We start from the raw sequence: 23,862 nt of genomic DNA on the forward strand, positions 1-23,862 counted from the left end.
CAACTTACATGAAATAGACTAATTCCTTGACAACCATTACCAAAACTTACTCAAAACAAACAAGATAAGCCGAATGGTTCAGTAGACTTATTTAAAATATCCTGCCAAAATAAAAATTTTCAGACACAAATGGTTTCACTGGCTATTCCACCAAACTTAAAAAAAAAAAAAAAGACTATACACAGTCTCTTCCAGAAAATAGAAGTGGAAGATATACTTCTCAACTCAGTTTATGAGTCTAACATTAATACCAAAACCAGGCTATATATAATATATATACACATATGTATATATATACACACACACATATATGTAAACATATATCATGAAACACATATAATATAGAAAAATAATAACATAGCATGACCACGTAGTGTTAATCCCAGGAGTGCGAAGCTGGTTTCATATTGCAAAAAATCAATGTTATGTACCATATTAACACAATAAAGAAGAAAACTAACACATGACCCTATAAAATAGTGCTGAACGGTATTTGAAAATAAAAGCTAATGTACATTGTTGATAAAAACTCTCAACTAACTAGAGATAGGAGGTACCTTCCACAACCTGGTAGAGGACATCTACAAACAACCCCACAACTAATATCATACTTATTGGTGAAAAAGTGACTGTTTTCTTCAGTAGAGCAGAAATAAGGAAGGAGCTCCACTCTCACCACACCTATGCCACACGGTACTGGAAATCTTACTCACTACAATAAGGAAGAAAAAGAATTATAGATTCTATATATGGATTGGAAATTAATATACAAGGGCATCTTTATTCACAGATAATATAATTGTCTATTTATAAAATCCCAAGGAACTCTAAAACCTCTTAGATGAAAACACAAGTATCAATCATATATCTATATACTAGGAAAGAACATTTGGAAGCCAAAACTTAAAAACAAACCATTTACAATTGCTCCAAAAAGTGAAATACTGAGCTGTAAATATAACGAACATTTGAGAGATCTTTATGCTGAAAACTATAAAATATTTGTGAAATTAAAAAAAGAAAATCTAAATAAATATATACATAGATTCAAAGACTCAACATAGTAAAAGTGTTAATTCTGTACAAATTTATGTATAAGTTTAACACAATACAAATCAAAATGTTAGCAGGCATTTTTGTAGCTATGGACATGAAGATTCTAAAAATTATAAGGAAAAACAAAAACTAGAATATCCAAAATAAAGAAGAATAAAATTAGGTGAATATATCTAATTTATTTTATATAAGCCTATGGTAATAAAGGTAGTGCAAACTGGTAAAGGAGTAGACACATTAATCAATTGGACAAAATAGAGACTCCAGAAATAGACCCACAAAATATTCTTAATTAAATCTTAGAAAAAGTGCAAAATCAAAGGAAAAATGATTTTGTTTTCAACAATTGGTGTTGGAATAATTGCACACACATTTGCCAAATCGTATACCTTACACAAAAATTAACTCAAAATGGATCATAGATCTAAATATAAAATGCAGAACTGTAAAGTTTTAGAAGAACACATGGATAAAATATTCACATCCAAAGGAGTTAAAATAAGAATTTTTGGCCATGGTACCAAAGGCGCAATCTCACCTCCCCAAAAAGGCTTAATTTGACTTAACAAAATTGTTAATAAATTCTATGTGAGGGACTCTGTTAAAAAAGACAAGAGTCTGTAAAGAAATATTTGTAAACCACACTTGACAAAATGTTCAGTATCTAGAATATGTTTTGAACTCTCAAAACACAAAAGTAAGAAAGCAAACAAACTATTTTAATAACAGGGAGAAGGCATGAATAGTCACTTCACTTAGAGTATATTCATACTCCTTTCTTATTGGGTCCTGGGTGGAGGGAAAAGAGGATACTCATAAGGCGAAAACCTAAAAAACAAAAAACCGTGAAAAAGTGTTTAACATCATTAGCCATTCAGCGCATGCAAATTAAAGCTAGGATGGGATACCATTAAACATCTAGTTAGAGGCATAAGATAAAAAAAAAATTGACCATCCTTAGTGCTGTTGAGGATTCAGAGAAACTGGATTTCTCCTGTACTGCTGGTGGGAACGTAAAACGATGTAGACGTTTTAAAAACATTTTGACTGTCTATTACTAAGTTAAATATATACTTATCATAGAGCCTCACAATCCCACTCCTGGGTTTCTTACCCAAAGAAATGAAAATGTACATTTATAAGAAACACGGACATGACCGTGTATAGCAACTCTGGAATAGCCCCCTAGAAACAAGCCATCCATCTTCAAATAGACGAATTTAAAGTATGACATGTACACATGGAATACTACTGAGCAATAAAAAGGAACAGCTATTGATACATGTGACAGCTTGGATCTATTTCAAAAGCATTATGCTAAGACAAAGAAGCCAGTCTCAAAAGATTACGTACTGTATAAACCCATTCCTATGACATGGGCAAGAAACAAAGCTGTAGGGTTGGGGAGAAAAGATCAGGGGTTGCCAGGGATTAGGGGTTGAGGGAAGGGTGTTTGCAAATGAATAACACAAGAGAGTTTGTGGGGTGATGGAACTCTTCTGCTTCCTAATTGCACAGCTGTTGTAAGAATCTATAAATTATGTTAACATTTATGAAATTGTACATCCAAACTTTCAAATTTATGGTATATTAATTTAAACTAAACTAAAATAAATGCAAGCCCATAAATTATATGAGGATAAAGTCTCTGCATATTTTTGTTGTTATATCTCCAGCCCGTAGCATCATTCCTGGCAAACATTATACATTTAAAAATATTTGTGGATCGAGTAAATCAAAGAGTAAAGAATTACTGTTGTTATTATTTATTTATTATTTTTTGAGACAGTGTCTTCCTCTCTTGCCCAAGCTGGAGTACAGTGGTGCCAACATAGCTCACTGTAACCTTGACCTCCTAGGCTCAGGTGATCTTCCTGCCTTAGCTTTCTGAGTAGCTGAGACTACAGGTGCACCCCAAAATAACTGGCTAATTCTTTTATTTTTAGTAGACACGGGGTCTTGCCATATTGTTCAGGTTGGTCTCAAGCTCCTGGCCTCAAGGGATCCTCCTGCCTCAACTTCCCAGAGTGGTGGGTTTACAGGAGTGAGCCACCCCACCTGGCAAGAATTATCTTTTAAAAGATATGTTAGGAGCTAGTTTAGGGGAAATATGGCGACTACTTGGACCTATACATTTATATTGTATGATGATACTTTACAGCTATAGATTACTAATAATTTATAAAGTACACTGTTTTATATTTAGAATTTGCAATATAAGAAGAAGGGTTTTGCACGAGGGTTAGGGCTATGGTCATTTGATCCAGTTTCTGTTTTAAGAATATCCCACAGCTTGTAATGGGGAAGGGAAAGGACAGAGGGAAAGATCTCTGTTTTATTAATGCTACATCAGTGACTATTCTTCTACATAAATCTTTGTGCATATGATGTCTATTTAATTCTAAAAATGGAAGTACTAGGTCAAAGGTTATGTACATTTAGAAATATTACACATATATTATATGACCCTCCCAAATGCCCACAGTATTTTATACTTTTACCAAGTTTCTGGAGAGTTTTCAATGAACTTGTACATAAAAAGCTGGTGGCATGGTGGCTCACATCTGTAATGACAGCACTTCAGCAGGCCAAGACAGGAGGATTGCTTGACCTCAGAAGTTCAAGACTAGCCTGGGCAAAAATATTTTTTTAAAAATTGCCGGGTGTAGTGGTGTGTGCCTTTGGTCCCAGCCACTCAGGAGACTGAGGTGGGAGGATCACTTAAGTTCAGGAGATTGAGGCTGCAGTAAGCCAAGATCACACCACTGCCCTCTGGCCTGGGTGACAGAGTAAAACTCTGTCATAAATAAATACAGCTGATACAGTATTTGTAATTTGAAATATGTACTGTGTACTTCTGAACCATCCCTCCCTCCTCCCCTCCCTCCTCCCCTCCCTCCTCCCCTCCTCCCCTCCCTCCCTCCCTCCTTCCCTCCGTTCCTTCCTTCTTTCCTTCCCTCCCTCCCTCCCTCCCTCCCTCCCTTCCTTCTTTCCTTCCCTCCCTCCCTCCCTCCCTCCCTCCCTTCCTTCCTTCCTTCCTTCCTTCCTTCCTTCCTTCCTTCCTTCCTTTCCTTCCTTTCCTTCCTTTCCTTCCTTTCTTTCCTTCCTTTCCTTCCTTTCCTTCCTTTCCTTCCTTCCTTCCTTCCTTCCTGTAATAATTTGTGAGTTTTCTAATAACGTCTTCACCAACAGGGCAATACATGATCGCCCTCATTTCACATCCTACCCAAAAATGTGAGCATCACAATAATCCAAAATCACCCCACATACACAAACAAACAGATTCTATACCACATACGGAAAAAGTAGCTGGCTTTAGTTCAGTGATTTTTCAATGAGGAATGCTGCACTTCCAATGAAAACAGACAGCCGGTGTAGAAACAGTCCGTATCCCATTTCTACTGTATGACTCTGATTCATAAATTACTAAAGTGTATTCCTGAGAAATAAATATTTCACCAGCCAGTGACAGACTTATGAGCTAATTAAAATCTGAGCCCTGGAAGAAGTAGTGCCATTAGCTCAATTCACAGGTCTGGAAAGTCTGTGTCTGCTTATGGTCTCAGAGGTAGACATTTACATATGGGAAGGAGGGGGCCGGCTTATTAAGAGCAACATTTGGGTTTGGATGAAGGGAGCACTCTGTCAAAGCTGAGATATTCAAAGAAAAGCCAAAATGACAGTATGAGAAGTTTCTTTTGCCCATGAGAAGAAGGAGGTAATAATACATGGTGGTTTTAAGTGTAAGGGCTTCGGGGGCAGGTCATACTGTCTTGAATTCAGGTCCCAGATCTGCCATTTAGCAGAGATAGAACTTTGGGGTTGTTGTTCCGCCTTTCTAAACTGCAGCATCCTCATTTGTACAGCAGGCATAGAAATCCGCCTAGTGGCATGGGTATAAAATCAGATACTATGTTTAGATCCTCAGCAGAGTGCCAGCCAAATACTTGCTCAAGAGATGGTAGGTACCTGTCACTAGCGCCAACTGTTGTAGCCACAAGAAGTCATGTTGAAACGTCCAGTTTTCTGTTAAAGATTTCCAACCTGTTGAATGCTAAGCAGTTTTCTAGTCTGAAGTTGGTTCCCTCAGAAACTATGGTGGACACACATATTTTGATAACTTTTGATGTGCCAAGGGGACAGATGGTTCAAGCGTTTTACGGTCACCGTCTCATATCATCACCATAACATAGAAGATGGATATCATTAACTCTACAGAGAGAACTGAGGAACAACAGCAATGAGTTATTTGCTCTAAAATTTAACCCAAGTTGTTGTTGTTTTGTTTTAACAGATGCCCAAACTCCCTTTGTTTCACACAGCTATGCAAATTGTGAGGCCAAGGATATGACCACAAGCAATTAAGGTTTAATTTACATGGACTAGGCGAGGTGGCTCACACCTGTAATCCCAGCACCTTGGAAGGCCGAGGCAGGTGGATTACCTGAGGTCAGGAGTTTAAGACCAGCCTGGCCCACATGGCAAAACTCCGTCTCTACTAAAAATACAAAAATTATCCAGGTGTGGTGGCAGACACCTGTAATCCCAGTTACTCAGGAGGCTGAGGCAGGAGAATCACTTGAACCTGGGAGACAGAGGTTGCAATGAGCCGAGATCGCGCCGTTGCACTCTATCTAGCATGGGTGACAGAGCGAGACTCCATCTCCCTGCCCTCACTACCCCCCACCAAAAAAAAGTTTACATGAATAAACTTTCTTCCCTATGAAAATAATATGTATCACTTCGCGCTTGGTCTACCACACACAAAATCCCCACCCTATCAGGCACAGATACACTTAACGTGCAATATGAAGTACAATTTCCATTTTATTTTTCTCCAGAGAATAGTCTGTGTTCAGTCTTGAAGGACTCAGTTCTTTACATGGGCTTTGGTGGGGGTCATAGGGCAGCGCCCGCAGGTGTGTAAATCGAGGTGGGAGTGTTTGGTCCTTGCGGACTTCACAAGATGGATTCCTGACTACTTTGCTGTGAACTGCACAGCTTACACAGTAACGTAGCTTCACATACAGCTTGGGAAGCACAAAGGCATCGAAGACGCTCACTTCAGAAACGTCCCTGACTGCTGCAGCCTCCACTATGTTTCGAATACGAATTTCTTAATGGTCTTGTCTCTGGGCAAGCATTGGGCACAGTTTGTGCAGCAAATAGGCTACATGTGGCCACAGCCGTTTTTGGCATGACTGTCGTTCCTCCTTTTCTTTGTCATCTTGGAGGCACAGACCAGAGACCCCAAGTTGTTCTTTTAAAAATACATGTATTCGGCTGGGTACATTGGCTTACGCTTGTAATCCCAGCATTTCGGGAGGCCGAGGCAGGCAGATCACCTGAGGTTGGGAGTTCGAGACCAGCCAAAGATTTTCTTTCAGCCTGGCCAATATAGTGAAACCCCATCTCTATTAAACATACAAAAAATTAGCTGGACATGATGGCAGGCATCTGTAGTCCCAGCTACTCGGGAGGCTGAGGCAGGAGAATTGCTTAAACCTAAGAGGCGGAGGTTGCAGTGAGCCAGGATTGCACCGCTACACTCTAGCCTGGGTGTGACAGAGCGAGAGTCCGACTCAAGAAAAAAAAAAAAATTTCTTGCAGTCCCAAGAGAAAATCTGGTTGGTCCTTCCTAGACCTCTTTTGTTTAAACAGCTATGACTGAGGGGAGCGCTTCATGTGGTCCTAAACGGTGGCCAGTGTTCTACCCCGACTGTGATTACAATTTCAGAGAAAGTCTCTGTGAACTAGCCACAACTGCCTCCAAAAGCGTAAAATCGTTATTCAGCATTCTTCATGTTTTCCTTGATCCATGGTGTTGTCAGCAATATGTAATATTATCCATAGTATTTATGACACTGTGTTTGCTTGGTCGCAAGAGAGGAGTTAAGGTTAAAAGTAACAATCTCGATTGGTGCGGTGGCTCACGCCTGTAATTCCAGCACTTTGGGAGGCCGAGGCAGGCGGATCACGAGGTCAGAAGATCGAGACCATCCTGGCTAAAACGGTGAAACCCCGTCTCTACTAAAAATACAAAAAATTAGCCTGGCGTGGTGGCGGCACCTGTAGTCCCAGCTACTCAGGAGGCTGAGGCAGAAGAATAGTGAACCCGGGAGGCGGAGCTTGCAGTGAGCCGAGTTCGCGCCACTGCACTCCAGCCTGGGTGACAGAGTGAGACTTCGTCTCCAAAAAAAAAAAAAAAAAAAAAAAAAAAAAGTAGCAATCTCAGGTCTGGTTATAAGCATTTTGTAAATAATAACTTATTTGATACTTATTATTACCCTATACACTTAGCCTCTGTTATCCCCATTTTATAGATGCCAAGGTAGGGAGAAAGAAATATATTAAGAAATAAACAGAGTAGTTTTTGATGACAGGGATTTACTTACAGGTCTTCTGGTATACATTGTGTGATGTGTGTGTTGAGAATGTGTAAATTCTGTACCAGGGTGTGAATAAGTGGAGAGTATGAGTCAGGAGTGACAGAGATGACAATTTATGGTGTGGTGTTGATTTCAAGTTAAGTGTATAATCATGGCCTTTTGAGTTTCTTTCAGAGGACTTTGGGTTGTATACACTTCAGAAATGAGCTCTTATCTTCTACATTCTTCCTCACAGCCCCATGGAGGCAGGCTGTAAGCCTTGGCACATCTTGCTGGGATGACCTGACTGAGAGCAAAGGTTGTTTGCAAGCATGTAAGGACTTTATTTAACAGTATATTAATCAGGCACTTTTGGTTGCAAGCAACAGATTCACAATGCAGCCTGTCTTTTGTTTAGAAGAAGGAGTTCATTGGCTTACACAACTGCAAAGGCCCGAAAGAGGCTGGGTTCAGATGTACAAATACACGATTTGAAATCCGGTTCTTTGCTGTTTGTTGGCTCAACTTTTCAGTCTTGACATCGTGCTCTGGCAAATTCTTTCTTAATGGAGGCTCAAGTGATGCAGGAGCTCCATGCTTATTCTCTATGAAATGGGCAGCCCCAGTGAAAAGCAAATCCCTCCTTCCTAACCATTCTAACAAGAACAATAAAACCCTCAAAGATTTTATTTCAAAGAATAATAGCATGTATTAAGTGCCAGACACTAAGTCCTTTTTGTATATGAACTCTATTATTTCCTTGAATCCTCACAATAATTCTGCAAGACAGTTACTATAATTAACCCCATTTTAATATGATAAAATTTAGTTACAGAACAGTTGTGTCAGTTAGTTATTGCCGTGTAATGAGCTAGTCCCAAGCCTAGTGACTTGAAAGAGTGACCGTGAGTCTGAAGTTGGCAAACCAAGAGAGCCTGAATCCTCCAGGGTGACCTCGGCTGGGGTAGTTCAGTTCTGTACATGTGTCTCTCACACATCCCCAGCAAGCTAGCCTGGTTCACTTAGTGAGGCAGAGATGCAGCAATGAGCTGGCACAATTATATAGGCAGAAAGGGCAATGGTACCCAAAGCCTTGGGAGATTCATGCTGGGAAGTGGTACATTCTCATTTCTACCATATTGTTACCAGAATGTGTTACAAGTCCAGTTTGGATTCAGAGGTTGGGGAACTAAACTCTACCATTTCGTGGGAGGATGTTTATGGTCATATCACAAAGGGCTAGAACTGGGGAAGAATTGGAGGCTATTTTGGTAATCAGTCTATCATAATGGTAATTTTATTTACTTATTTATTTTGAGATGGAGTCTCACTTTGTCACCCAGGCTGGAGTGCAGTGGCGCGATCTCGGCTCACTGCAACCTCCACGTCCTGGGTTCAAGTGATTCTCCTGCCTCAACCTCCCTAGTAGCTGGGACTACAAGTGCCTGCCACCACGCCCAGTTAATTTTTGTACTTTTAGTAGAGGTGGGGTTTCCTCACGTTGGCCTGGATGGTCTCGACACCATGACCTCGTGATCCACCCACCTCAGCCTCCGAAAGTGCTGGGATTACAGGCGTAAGCCACGGCGCCCGGCTGTAAAGGTAATTGCCCAAAGTTACATTTTTAGCAGGATTCAAAACAGGGAAGTCTGGCTCCAGAGTCCAAGTTCTTTTTCTTTGCAATGTTCTTTATATAGTTTTTATTGATTCAGTTTGGATAGTAGCCCCACAATTGAACCAATCAATTTGGCCAGGAAAATGAAGTGTGTCATTGGTTAGATTTAGGTCCTGTCTTCACCTCTAAGATGAGATACAGGAGTCAGCTCTAGCTAAACCGTGGGTACTGGAGGTGGCATAGGAACAGTAGCACAAAGAAAAGTTATTTTCAGAAGAGATAATGGAGAGGGATCAGGCCACAAAATAATATCCCTCACTGATAGGGATATGGTAGGGGAAATTGGGTAAATTTCAAGGATAAGGCCTTGCCATGATGCTCTTAGATTACAATGGAGAGACATATTTGCTCTGTTTACTGGGGGAAAAAAGACTGAAGAATTACAACTGGCTGTAAGTGTATGCATCTGATGGTTGACTAGATCATGAGGAGGATAATGTGGACATTAGGAAGAAGGGCCTTATAGAAAGGGGCAGAAATAGCCAATTTCAAGTGCCTGGGAGCCCCCAAATGGGGTCGTGTGTGCTATTTTTAAATTACCAGGAGCCAGTACAACTCCTAGCTGCAAAGAGACATTTATCACGCTGAAAAAAAAAAATGAGTGAATGGTTAGATAGATGGATGGATGATGGATGGGTGGGTGGGTACATGGATAGATGGTGGGTGAAAAAATAAGCAATGAATGACCCTTTAGATGATAGGCGGAACCTTGCCTTGCTTTCCATTTTCTGCTTCACATCATTTTCCAGCAATACCAAATAGGATACATATTCCTCTACTTCCATCTACACCTGGCCTCTGATCTTCCTCATTTTTTGCAGATTTTTTTGTTTTTGTTTTTGTTTTTTGAGACAAAGTCTGACTCTGTCACCCAGGCTGGAGTGCAATGGTATGATCTTGGCCCACTGTAACCTCTGCCTCCTGGGTTCAAGCAGTTCTCCTGCCTCAGCCTCCCAAGTAGTTGGAATTAACAGGCATGTGCCACCATGCCTAGCTAACTTTTATATTTTTTAGTAGAGGCGAAGTTTCGCCATGTTGGCCAGGCTGCTCTCGAACTCCTGACCTCAGGTGATCTACCCACATCAGCTTCCCAAAGTGCTGAGATTGCAGGCATGAGCCACCACGCCAGGCCTGAAGATTCATTATTTTTAAGCCAGCTGAATGGGTTAAGTGTTTGTCCATTGTGCTCTAGAAATTCTCTGAGTGTATTCATATTACTACACTTAACACTTTTGTGAACCACATCCTTTTAGGCAAAAGTGATCATCTCTGTCTTACTCATTGCAGTACTCTAATGCCTAACACAGAGCCTGACCCAGAGAGAGTGCATGGCAAGTATATTTTGAATGATGGAATGAAACAGTGAGTCAATGTGCAAATAATGTGCATTGATAAGAATATGTAGGGTCTACAGTGGTGATGTAGGTGTTACAGCCAATGACATCTCCAGTGCCTTTTTACTTGGTAAATATAAGACTATAGTTTTCTTGAAAGCATAAAAAATAGGCAATATTCTGGAAGCCCATTCGTGGCCAAATTCTTTGCTTTTAATATCGTGCTTAAATTTTGTCAATGCATTTCTAAAAACATGGAGGAAAACTGAGTGGGGAACAAGAACACTTTCTCATCTCATTCATAATCTATCAGGCAGTCCTGGGATGCCATCAAGAAGAGATTACGAGGTGACAGTGAGACAGCAATGACTGCCTTGAGTTTTATCATCAGCTCTGGATAGAGAAGATGCATCACCTATAAGTAAAAGTGATCAGTTCTTCCCTTTCCAAAGAGATGGGTATCTTAAAAGGTAGAAATTTGTGACTTTGAATTACCTTTTTAATCATAAGAATCATAGCTTCTGGCTGGGCACGGTGACTCATGCCTGTAATCCCAGCATTTTGGGAAGCCAAGGCGGGCAGATCACATGAGGTCAGGAGTTCGAAACCAGTCTGGCCAACATGGTGAAGCCCCCTCTCTACTAAAAGTACAAAAAATTAGCCAGACGTGGTATTGCGCACCTGTAGTCTCAGCTACTCTGGAGGCCGAGGCAGGAGAATTACTTGAACCCGGGAAGCAGAGGTTGCAGTGAGCCGAGATCTCGCCATTGTACTCCAGCCTGGGCATTGCAGCGAGACTTTGTCTAATAAATAAATAAATAAATAAATAAATCATAGCTTCTGCTTAGGCAGTGCCTACTTATGTTTTAAGTTATAGTTGGCCACTTTACATCTATTGCTTCTGCTCTGGTAGGTTTCATAATCTCCGTTTTATAGTTGAGGAAATGAATACCTGAGAGGGTGGAATAAACTCACCATAAGCAACCTAGCTGGCAAGTGATTGGAGCTGAGGTTTGAACCATGTTCGTTTGACTCTGAACACTGCAATCTTTCCTGTATACCATCCCTCAAGCAGAGTGTTGGGCCCAGATGAGACAGGCAGAGCTTCCTTAGCATAAGGTTAGCATTGTCTTTTTGGCAGACAGTAAGCCAAACATAACCGCATACATCTGACCGGAGGCTCCTGTACAAATTGGCCACTCAGGTTCTCTGAAGGAGCTTTATTTGGGGCCGATGAATAGTCCTGTGAGTACTGGGATACATGAGATTAATTTTTCCCTACGTCTAAGCATCCAAATGGCTTAAATTTCAGAGAGCCACATCTTAACTTCTAGGGGGTGAGAGGCTTCACAGCATCTTAAAGAAGTGGTTCTTAATCCACTAGCAAGTTAGAATCACCTGGAGAACTTTAAAAAACATTGATGACTGGAGTCTCAGCATTTTTTGTTTATTTTTTGAGATGGAGTGTCACTCTCTTACCCAGATAAGGTGAAGTGGCACAATCTCAGCTCACTGCAACCTCTGCCTCTCAGGCTCAAGCAATTCTCCTGCCTCAGGCTCCGAAATAGCTGGAATTACAGGAGACTTCTACCATGGCCAGCTAATGTTGACATTGTGAATGGAGATGGGGTTTTGCCATATTGGTCAGGCTGGCCTTGAACTCCTGACTTCAACTGATCCGCCCGCCCCAGCCTCCCAAAGTGCTGAAATTACAGTCATGAGATACCATGTCCGGCCAGAGTCCAAGTTCTTCATCATTACAATGTTCTCTATCTTTATATATTTTTAATTGAACTCCTGTGTTCGCTGCAGCATTATTTATAATAGCTGAGAGATGGAAGCAACCTAAAGATCCATTGATGGGTGAAAGGATGAAGAAATTGTGATACACACACACACACACACATGCAGACACACAGTCACTTTATCTTGAATAATGTAAGACAGATGTATTCTGGTATAAGTATTTAATTCATGGTGCCTTGCATAATGGTCAGAGGTGCACATATCTGTGAAGGTGGAAGTAAAGGTACAAATAAGCCATTTGTAAAGCTGAAAAAAAAAAAACCCCACACATGATGGAATAGTATTCAGCCCTGAAAAATAAGGGCAGCCTGCTGCACACTTTAGCATAGATATTCGTTGAGGAAATTATGCTAAGCAAAATCAACCAGTCACAAGAAGACAAATACTGCATGATTTCACCTATATAGCTGTTTAAAATACTGAAACTCTTAGAAACAGTGGGCTTATCAAAATTGAAAAAAAAAGATAAATATTTCAGTAACTGCCATAAAGCAAGAGAATGCTGCCACGTGGTGATAAATAGGTCCTCTGATATATGTGCATAAAAATCGTGCCCATTTTAACAGGATACATTTTTCCCTCTAATAGTAAATAATAATAAATGCATTAACAGGATACATTTTTGCAGACTGATGAATCTGCAAACTAGAGTCAGAAAACAAACCGTTGTTGTACCAGGACATAAACCAGGAAATAAATAAATAACCAGAATATAAATCATGTGCCTTGGTATTTTCTTGAGTTTCAGAAGTGACCTTATTATGGCAAAACTATGTTTTGATATTATGATTTGTATGCATCGAAAATGCAGGTTTTGATACCAGGATCCATGACCTAGAAAGAGCTTTTAGTATCAGATTCTCAATGTTTTTGGTGAAGAGAGAAAGAGAAAACATATCATTAAAAAAATTCTATTCAATACACGACAGAATTTTATATTTTGAACAAGATACTGTTTTGTATATAAGCCATGGAGAGTACACTTGAAAAGCTTTGGCTTTTGAGATATTTGGTTTCTAGACTCTTGTTTCTGTAAATCAGAACATTTCAATGTGGGATGAACATATTGGGTGAAGATCATTGCAATGCTCGTTTTTCCAAAGAGATGTAGTTGAAATCATTTAGTAGCATGTGAATAAAAGCAAGGTTTTTAGAGGCAATTCGGTAATTTTGGTAGCTTTTGTTGCAACCAACAGAGAATCAGTGACAAGAGAAGAAGAGAGAGAACGGCTCTTATCTTAATTTAAAGCTGAAAGATACACACATGATTAATACCAAAGAAACTTTCCATTTTTTTCATAGAATGAAAGTTACCTTTTAGAGCTTTTCTGTATTGGTAGAAAGCAAAAGCAAGAAAAAATTAATTCTTTATTTAAAAAGTGGTATTTTTCTGACTTGTGCTTATAGTTTCATTAGACCTACAATAACACATCATTAAGAAAAACAATAATTGATCTGCCATGAAAAAAAAGAATGACTAACACGGCTTCTTCGCTGTCAGCCCTCTTGTACTCCAAAACATAATGCTCATTTTGAAGTATCATGGCTAATCCAAAAAATATACAGCTAAACAGAAAAACAACATCAGTTCCAAATATGAATACATGATTTGCTACTTAATATGTCAGGGTATTTGTCAGGTTGATAACATTAGGCTCTGCAGCATTCAATTCTAAGCCTTGCAATATTTGAAGTCTGATATTGTGCTTCAGTAAATTTAATACATGGGCCTCAGTAATGGAGGGAATCGCGTTAGCACTTGGCAGTTTGTTATGCTGTATAAAATTGACTGCCCTGCAAATACAATAGCGATCATAAAAACGGTGGTCAGCAGAGAGGGGTGTAATGCATTTTTGAGGTTTCAGTAAAGGTCCAGATGAAATTTATTGAGATTTTTGCCATTTGGATGATGATCAATAGAGCTGTGCTAATAATTTGTTGTGAGGATGTTCTCTGGGGATATGACATTTTGCTGTGAAACTTTGGAAATTCAGAAAGTGGACTAAGTGATGATACTACCCCAGTATATATAACCGTCAAAGACTTTAACATCTGGGAGAGGATTTATAGTGATGGTGATTACTTCTTCAGGCATTGAGGATGTGATGCATTCAATTATTGATATGTTTTCATGCATTTTCCAGTTTGGACTCACAGTCATTTGATTGTATTGCTGTTTCAGCCCAGGGTTTTATGATAGGTTTGCTTTTAATTTCATTCACAGTTTCCAAATTGCTAGCCTATTTTCTTAATTATGTCATTGATTTTCCCTGCCTCCTCTCCCCTCACCCCGTCCCCATCCAGAAAATGATCTTTGAAGAAAAGAATTCCGTTACCTTTCATTCACATCAACAGAACCTACATAGAAACCCTGACTGTGAAAACCACTTTTGTTGTGTTATAGTTGCTGTAGATGGCTTATCTGCTGTACTCAATTTGCAAACAGGCTTCTGAGTTAATGTTAAAGGAATACGTAGCATGCAGATAATGTTTGTGATGGTTACAGTTTTAATGCACATATGTCTGGGGACCTGTTAAGTCACCATGAGGCAGCATTCTTTTGCTTTATGGTGGTTGCTGTTGAATTTATCTTTTTTTTTTTTTTTCCAATTTTGATTAGCCGCATTCCAAGAGAGAGAGATGAGTTATCCAATCTTTGCAAAGTAGGATTCTGTGCTCAGATTGCAGAGATATCATTCTGAGAAAAAAAATAAAACAAAGATGATTTTAAAACTTTGTGTTTGGTAAAACTGACTTATCCTGAGGCTGTTTTTGTATCTGTTCTGTATGTTAGAAAAGGAAGTTCCGAGTTTGTGTTTATTTCCCTAACTGTTACATTGTTCTGTTTCCTCAGTATATTTCATGAACCTGACCAATTAAGTTTCAGCCCTGTCTAGGAATTTTTTTTGTTGCTACTGTTGGATTAAAGTAGCTAAGTAACTCTGCTGTGTGCATAGGCTTAGAGACACTCTACATTAATGTTTGCAAGTGGAAATTTGTCAGCACTTTACAGAAGGAACACTGAGACTAGGCACAGCAGAACAATTTATTTTCAATAAGCATGCACAAAGTAAGATTTATGACTTTGCATCTTCGATGACATTTCTTACATTGTTACCAAGCTACAGCAAATTAAAGGGATCCGTGAATACTAAGGGGTGTGTTTTTGTAATGAGGGAAAAGAGACAGAGCAATAAGAAGATAATTAAGGTAACAACTTGTGAAAAATTAAAGTGTTTCCGTCTTTCATTTTTGAATCTCTGAGCATAAACTTTGTAGTTGTTAATTTAATTGCCGCTGTTCACAGCATCCCTGAAGAATATTGAGGATTAATCATCTGGTTCATTCCAACAAGAGATAAGGCCTAAGTGAATTGAAATTTTACCAATTTAACCCTGTCTTCCTCCTAATATGACATGATTAACATTTTTCAATTAACCGCATGTAATTATTCTGAAGGCCTCGTTCCACTTATTTCTAGTCTTTTTGACAGCAGATTGGCCTTTTCAGGTAGTTTGGATCTAGAATAATTCAAAGAAAGATCCATTTGTTCTATTTTGCATCTGGCACACAGGTTCATCTGCATTGTCTTTGGAGTTGCCGTTTCATCGGAAAATAAACATCCGTAACAGTTGCATTCGTTTTGGCAGAGGTGCTCTTCCTGTAAAGCCCAGTGCTGCTCATTGAAGCCTGAAGGAGTCGTGTGGTATTGTTGGAGCGCATTTGTAACTGAGCAGAGTGAAAGACTAAACACCTTGCAGGCGAGAATGTCAAAGGTAGAGTTTGCCTGGAAATGGTTTTCCACAGTAAATGGAAAGACCTCAAGATTCGGGAGAGTTTGGCGTTTCCAAGGAACAGAATCCAGGCTAGTACTTTGTGCTGGTCCGTATCACAGTGGATATTGAAATGTAAATTAATTAAAGTTTAATAAAATCTGTAATTCAGTTTCTCTCATTTTAGCCACATCTCAAGTGTCCAATGACCTCCTGTGACTAGTGGCTGTCATATTGGAGCCGATACGTAGTGGAGTTATGGAACATCTCTATCATCTTGGTTTTGTTGTTGTTGTTGTTGTTGTTGTTGTTGTTTGAGACAGGGTCTTGCTCTGTTACGCAGGTTGGAGTGCAGTGGTGCCGTGATGGTGCAATGCATCCTTGAACTCCCGGGCTAAAGCGATTTTCTAACCTCAACTGCTCAAGTAGCTTGGGGATTACAGGTGCACACCACCACACCTAGCTAATTAATTTGTATTTCTTTTTTTGTAGAGGCAGGGTCTCACAATGTTGCCCAGGCTGATCTTAAACTCCTGGCCTCAAACGATCCTCCTGCCTCGGCCTCCCAAAGTGTTGTGATTATAGGTGAGAGCCACTGCACCTGGCCCCATCTAGGGAAAATTATTGGATAGTGCTAGGCCAGAGCACAGCCATCAGGTAGGTAGTGGTTAATTAACCAGGGCATGCTGAATTCTGATACGGCAACAAAAATCTCTGTACCAGAGGGTTTAATGCTACAAAGGTTTATTTCTCTCATACACAAAATCCACTGCATGCCTGGGCAGGAAAGAGGCATCTGGAAGTTTGTACTGGGACCTTTTCATTCCTCTTCATGGCCCATGGGCCAGGGCTGGATGCCCATGCCCTGCCTCCCTGCAACATGACTTTTATTTCAGTCTTTTGTTTGCCAGCTGGACACTAACTTCCTATGTGTATCACCAAACACTATTATTATTTCTGTTCCATAAAAGAGAAACTGAGGCTCAGAGAAGTTAAATAGTCTAAGATAAACACCTAAAGAATGATGGAGTGGGATTCTAGGTACATCTGAGTCCAGTTGCAAAGTCTAATCTTTACTGAGCTAGTTGGACTCTTCTGGTGCACACTGGGAAGTCATCAGAGACTTTCCAGCTTTAGAAAACCTATTCTGACCAGCACAGGTGATATGGTTTGGCTGTGTCCCCAGCCAAATGTCAACTTGAACTGTAGCTCCTGTAATTCCCACGTGTTGTGGGAGGGACCTGGTGGGAGATAATCGAATCGTGGGGGCTGTTTCCCCCATACTGTTCTCGTGGTAGTGTATAAGTCTGATGAGATCTGATGGTTTTACAAGGGGAAACCCCTTCACTTGCTTCTCATTCTGTCTTGCCTGCTGCCAATGTAAAGCATGCCTTTCACCTTCCACCATGATTGTGAGGCTTCCTCGGCCACGTGGAACTGTGAGTCCATTCAACCTCCTTTTCTTTATATATATGAAGAACCAGTCTCAGGTATGTCTTTATCAGCAGCGTGAAAATGGACTAATACAAAAGGAAACTTAGAAGGGAACCTCAGATCAGGGGCAAGCTCCTCGATTAGAAACCTGATAAGTGACAACAACAACTTAAAGGAATAATGGTGGTAAACTCGAACACGTAACATCGTAGAACAGTCCCTACAGGGTCCTAGAGTAGAAACTCCAAAAGGGGAAGGTTATAGTTCATCTGCAAATGTATGTACACAGGCTCACTGTGTGTTTTGGCTGATTTTTATTGAGCATCTATGATTTGCCAGATATTGTTTTAACTTTTTAGCTTGATATGCATTAGCTAATTCAATTCTCAAAATATTTCAATGAGTTAAGCTTCTGTTTTCGTGGTTTTACAGATGAGAAAATGCAGGTAGAGAGAGGTTAGGTAACTTGCCCGAGGTGACACAGCAGAGGAGCCGGAATTTTAGTCACCATCTCACTCAAGAATGAAGCAATGTTTGGAGAGAAGGGTGACTCAGAGATTTGTAACACGGCCAAATCAAAGAGAAAGCGCTGTTGACTCAAATAGGGCAATCAGATAATGCAAATCTAAAGCTTTGGGTGTGAGGATCAGATGGGGCAGTGAGGATGGAGAAAGGAATACCTGAAGTCATGAGAGATGGTAAGATTGCTGAGAGGGTGCAGATATGCAGATATAAAGGGAGAAAAGTAAGAGGCCACACATGAGATCTTTGGCAGCATGACTTAGTAAATAAGGCCAAGGGTTTCAGTGTTAAACAGGCTTCTGTAAATCTTGGCTTTGGCATTATGTGACATGGGCAAGTCATATAACTTTCTGGGACAACATTTCTTTATTGGCAACGTGGAGGCAAGGATGCTCAAAGCACCAGACCCCACCAGGACTAAAGAAGAAAATAAGCATGTACGTCTCTGCCCACAAACTCAGTCTTGCAATAAGAAGCACAGTTTGTGTTGTTGTGAAACAAGGTTAATTTTATCCTCATGCCCACTTTTCCTTCATGGCCAGGAAATGTAACCCCTATTATGTAAACGGTCATGATTCTCACCTGGGGCCTGGAAAGATCACGGGGATGGAGAGGACCTGCTTAATCATCCACCTTCATCATCTCCCAGATATATAGGCTGCATTTCTGCAGACCGTATGCTTGACACGCGAATATTTCACTAAAACAAGGAACACACACCCATTCCCCTTTGGAGATCTCTGCCGCTTGCTTGATAAACCTAGACCCTTTTTTTTTTTTTTTTTTTTTTTTTAATATAGAGTCTCGCTCTGTTGCCCAGGCTGGAGTGCAATGGTGTGATCTCGGCTCACTGCAAGCTCTGCCTCCCGGGTTCAAGTGATTCTTGTGCCTCAGCCTCCGAAGTAGCTGGGATTACAGGCTCCTACCACCTGGTTAACTTTTGTATTTTTTAGTAGAGACAGAGTTTCACCATTTTGACCAGGCTGGTCTCAAACTCCTGGCCCCAAGTGATCTGCCTTCCGTGACCTCCCAAAGTGCTGGGATTACAGGCATGAACCACCGCGCATGGTCAACTTACAGATTTTGATATTCTTACCAGCGTCTAGATATCTCTTTTATAATCCAGATGAAATCTCTCTCTCTTTCTCTCTCTCTCTCTCTCTCTCTCTCTCTCTCTCTCTCTCTCTGTGTGTGTGTGTGTGTATGTATGTGTGTGTGTGTGCTCCTCCTCCCTTCTCTTTCTTTTTCTATTTTCATTATAGATACTCTCTCACTGTCCAGGCAGAACATCCAACATAATCACTTCGACAGCCAGCTTTCGGAAAAGCAAAAGCTTCTTAAAGGCGGCCTTATCTTACTGCAAAGCTTGGCTCCATCCCTCCACTAACTCTATTCTTTTTCCTCCTTGAGTTCACAGACAAAGAGGGTCCTATATACCTACCTGTTTGAGTGATGGAAGACAGGAGAAAACATGAGGAAAATCCTAACTAAATAGCCCCAGATAGTTCGCAACCAGGTTTGTAAAATGCTCAGCACGGTTCCTGGCATTTTGTCTGTGCTGAATCAAGGGTAAGGGTAACTTCTACTACTACTACTTTTATCAGCAATGGCGAGGAAAGGAACAGAGACCTGAGTCCACCCTGGACAGTTTCAGTTTTTGGTAAAGAGGCAAGGGAAAGGAGAACGTTTCAAGAATGTTAGGTTGGTGAGTAAAACCAAAAGGTTATGAAGAGGTTGAAGGCTGAGAAATATATTGATTGGAATTTTTTTTTTTAAGTTCATTGGTGACCTTTCAGGGGGCTGTTTTAGTTGCTGTGGACAGAAGACAACATTCATGTCTTAAAGAGTGAGGAAGTGAGGAGGAAGCTAAGACCCTTAGGATGGGGTGAGCTTGTAAAATGTTGACTCTGGAGGAGGAGGAAGGTAAAGACAGAAGCCTGAAAGGAAGAGCTGAGATGAGTTTTAGCTGCTGACTTGACATCCAGGTTGAGATGGCAGTGGGTCCCAGGACACCTAGAAAAAGATAGCTGTCTGGGCATCAGGGGATTGGGAATATTAGTCAAAGAATGGTAGTCTCTGTCTAGGTATTTATGGCCTCTTCTCTCTGCCTAGAACTAATTCATTCTCATTCTCTTATTCTCTCATTCATTCATTCATTCTTATTCTCTCTCTCTGTCTCTCTCCCTCTCTCTCTCTCTCTCTCTCCCCCCCCCACCCCCCACCCCCGCACCTCCCCACCCCCACACCTCCCCTCCCATTTTGTCCATTTTCTGAATGGTAGATTCCTTTTTAGTTTCTTAAAGGTTATCTGCTCTTAACCTTCTCTTGGTTATTTTTCTGACTGCCCAAAGTTTCTTTTCCCCAACCTGAGTCTGTATGATAGGACTTTCTTCATTTTCTATGCCACTTAGCTCAGTTTGCACTTACGTTTTCATGACTGTATTGTCTGTCTTCCCAAACATGTAGTTTTGTAAGGAGAGAAAACATTTGTTCAATTTATTGATGGATACCGAGGACCTAGCATATAGTATGAGTTTAATAAATACCTCTTTTAAGTGCATAAATTAACACATGGATGAATTTGGGGGCATCTCTCTATTTTTTTAATGAATGAATAAATGAATGTGGCATCTTTCTAGACAGAGCTCATCAATATCTGAACCAACAATTCCTGTGTAAAACGCTGAAAGCAGAATCTCTCAGAGTGATATCCTGTGAAATAATTATTAGAACTGAGAGTAAGAGACGGAGACTTGAATCAGGAAGTATTTATGGGGAAGGTAGCATTAAACTTTCCAGGATGTTTCCTTGGTATACTCATAATGGATTTCAAAGATCCGTGCCTCTTGGAGGACTCCAGGAGCAGGATTTCATGAAACTCTTTTGTGAAATGCTTCTGTTAGGTATTGGCATTTTTCCCACAGGGATTCAAACATGGTTTCTAAGTGTCTCAGAGCCTAACGTGGAATTGGGAGAGAAAAGGAGGGAATGAAGAGGAACCCTCGTTGGAAGTAATAATGAACCCTCCTCCAGCTTTGCAGTGCTCTGCCAGGAAGCCACCCTCAGCAAATCAGGGAACCTCCTCATGATGAGCTGGGGTGGTTTCTGAACCATGAGTCATCTTGTGCAAAGTGGCTCTGGCTTTATCAGGATGATGTGTCTAGACTTGCAGTCAACTGGGGAGCAAGTAGGAGGATCCTGGGGAGGAGGCCGGGAAATAACGGGTGAGTGTTAGTGCTGGGTTCAGGTCACTTCCTGCCCTTCAAGGAGTTAACTTCAGGGCATCTGTTCACACCCAATATTTATTCATTATTCACCCACAGAATGCCAGACACAGTGCTTAGTTCTGGGAATCTAATGCTGATCGAGACAGATAGGACCCCTTCTCTGATGGACCTTACAATACAAGTTAGGAGGCAGCTAGAAGACCTTATCAGATGATTGCTAATCCGAGTTCTCAGGGATGATCCAAGGGAAAAATGTGCAGGAGTCAATGTAGAGCATAAAGCACGGAAATGGAATTTTGCTAGAGTGCATCAAGGATCATTGTTATTTTATTTTTATTTTTATTTTGGAAGGAGGGGCTATTTATGGCTCCCTATACCTGATGAAAGACTGCATGTTCATTAACATATTAATGCCATTTGTAGTTTGGATGAGTTAAACTCATCTAACTTTAGTGTTTACAAGGAATGAGCTACTGTAGTCTTTTTGGATCCTTTCTTCTCCTTTACTTCATCATCCCATCCACCAGCAAGTTCTAATCCATCTTCCCTACTCTGTTCCCGCTGTCACCAGCCTGGTCACTGTCTCTCACATTGACGACTGCACCAGTCTTCTAACTGGACACCATGCATTTGCTCTTGTTTCTTCTCTCCTTTTCTCTGCACAGCAGCCATAGTGACCTTGGAAATTCATAAATCTGTCATGTCAATCCCCTCACCCCTTAAGATGGTTCAGTGGAGTACTGTTTCTTCTTTTCTTTCTCCTCCTCCTCCTTTTCTATCTTCTCCTTATTCCTCCTTCTTCCTTCTTTCTTCTTTTTTTCTGAGATGGGGTCTCACTCTGTTGCCCAGGCTGGAGTGCAGTGATGTGATCATAGCTCAATGCAGCCTCAACCTCCCAGGCTAAAGGGAGCCTCCTGCCTTGGCCTCCCAAGTAGCTGGGACTGCAAGTACAAACCACCACACCTGACCAATTTCTGTATTTTTTGTAAAGATGGGGTTTCATCATGTTGCCCAGGCTGGCCTTGATCTCCTGAGCTCAAGCAGTCTTCTCACCTCAGCCTCCCAAAATGCTGAGATTATGGGTGTGAGCCACCACACCCAGCCGAGTACCATTTCACTTGGAGAAAACAATCAGACTGGTTACCATGCCCGTGAAATGAGGTATAGATCCTGAGCTTCCTATTGATCTCATCTTGTGTCACTCTTCCATCAACCCCTGTACTGCATGCCACTCTGGCTTCCTGACAGTCCCTGGAATACTATAAGATTATGTCCAAGACAAAAACTCCATCAAAAAGTGGACAAAGGATATGAACAGACACTTCTCAAAAGAAGACATTCATACAGCCAACAGACACATGAAAAAATGCTCATCATCACTGGCCATCAGAGAAATGCAAATCAAAACCACAATGAGATACCATCTCACACCAGTTAGAATGACAATCATTAAAAAGTCAGGAAACAACAGGTGCTGGAAAGGATGTGGAGAAATAGGAACACTTTTACACTGTTGGTGGGACAGTAAACTAGTTCAACCATTGTGGAAAACAGTGCGGCGATTCCTCAAGGATCTAGAACTAGAAATACCATGTGACCCAGCCATCCCGTTACTGGGTATATACCCAAAGGATTATAAATCATGTTGCTATAAAGACACATGCACACGTATGTTTATTGCGGCACTATTCACAATAGCAAAGACTTGGAATCAGCCCAAATGTCCATCAGTGACAGACTGGATTAAGAAAATGTGGCACATATACACCATGGAATACTATGCAGCCATAAAAAAGGATGAGTTCGTATCCTTTGTAGGGAGATGGATGCAGCTGGAAACCATCATTCTCAGCAAACTATCGCAAGAACAGAAAACCAAACACCGCATGTTCTCACTCATAGGTGGGAATTGAACAATGAGATCACTTGGACACAGGAAGGGGAAGATCACACACCAGGGCCTATTGTGGAGAGGGGGGAGGGGGGAGGGATAGCATTAGGAGATATACCTAATGTAAATGACAAGTTAATGGGTGCAGCACAGCAACATGGCACATGTATACATATGTAACAAACCTGCACGTTGTGCATATGTACCCTACAGCTTAAAGTATAATCATAAAAAATAATAGGAAAAAAAAAAGATTGTGTCCTACCCCTGAGCATTTTTATGTGCTCTTCCCTACGCTGTTCTCCACATGACCAGCTCTTTCTTAGCTATTGGGCGGTGCCTCAATATTATTTTCTCACTGGGACTTTCCCTTACATGCTTAGCTTCTGGACTATCAATCAGAGCATTTTGATTGATAACAGCATAATCAGCGATGATCTCCTTTACATCTACATGTCTTTAATATGTGTCTCCCTCTCTAAGGCCACTGCATTCCAGTGAGAACCACCTCTACTGTTTTGTATATGGAATGCCCAATGCCTTATACCATTTTGAACACAGTGTTGCTTAAACTAGTGTTGAATGAATGAAAGATGGAAAGAAAATGGTCAGCGCTGAGTCATTTTCTCTTATTTTTCTTCTCTTTTCCTTAATATCATCTGCGGACACATCTACAGAGTATTTTTTTTTTTCCTGTGAGAATCCATTTCTACCTATGATATAGCTGGTTTCTGACCCTTGAGATACAAATCTAGAATTGGAACTGGGTGGCTGAG

General features: G+C 40.7%; 1 protein-coding gene and 1 pseudogene across 19 annotated transcripts in view; one reads left to right on the plus strand and one right to left on the minus strand.

Annotated features, from left to right (window-relative positions):
- RBFOX1 (RNA binding fox-1 homolog 1) overlaps window positions 1-23,862 on the plus strand; it is a 2,485,439-nt gene that overhangs the window by 1,891,253 nt on the left and 570,324 nt on the right. The window lies entirely within an intron of this gene.
- Window positions 4,087-7,266, minus strand: LOC140711653 (putative ribosomal protein eS26-like; annotated as a pseudogene).

Source organism: Chlorocebus sabaeus, chromosome 5 (genome assembly GCF_047675955.1).
Source record: "Chlorocebus sabaeus isolate Y175 chromosome 5, mChlSab1.0.hap1, whole genome shotgun sequence".
NCBI classification, from domain to species: Eukaryota; Metazoa; Chordata; class Mammalia; order Primates; family Cercopithecidae; genus Chlorocebus; species Chlorocebus sabaeus.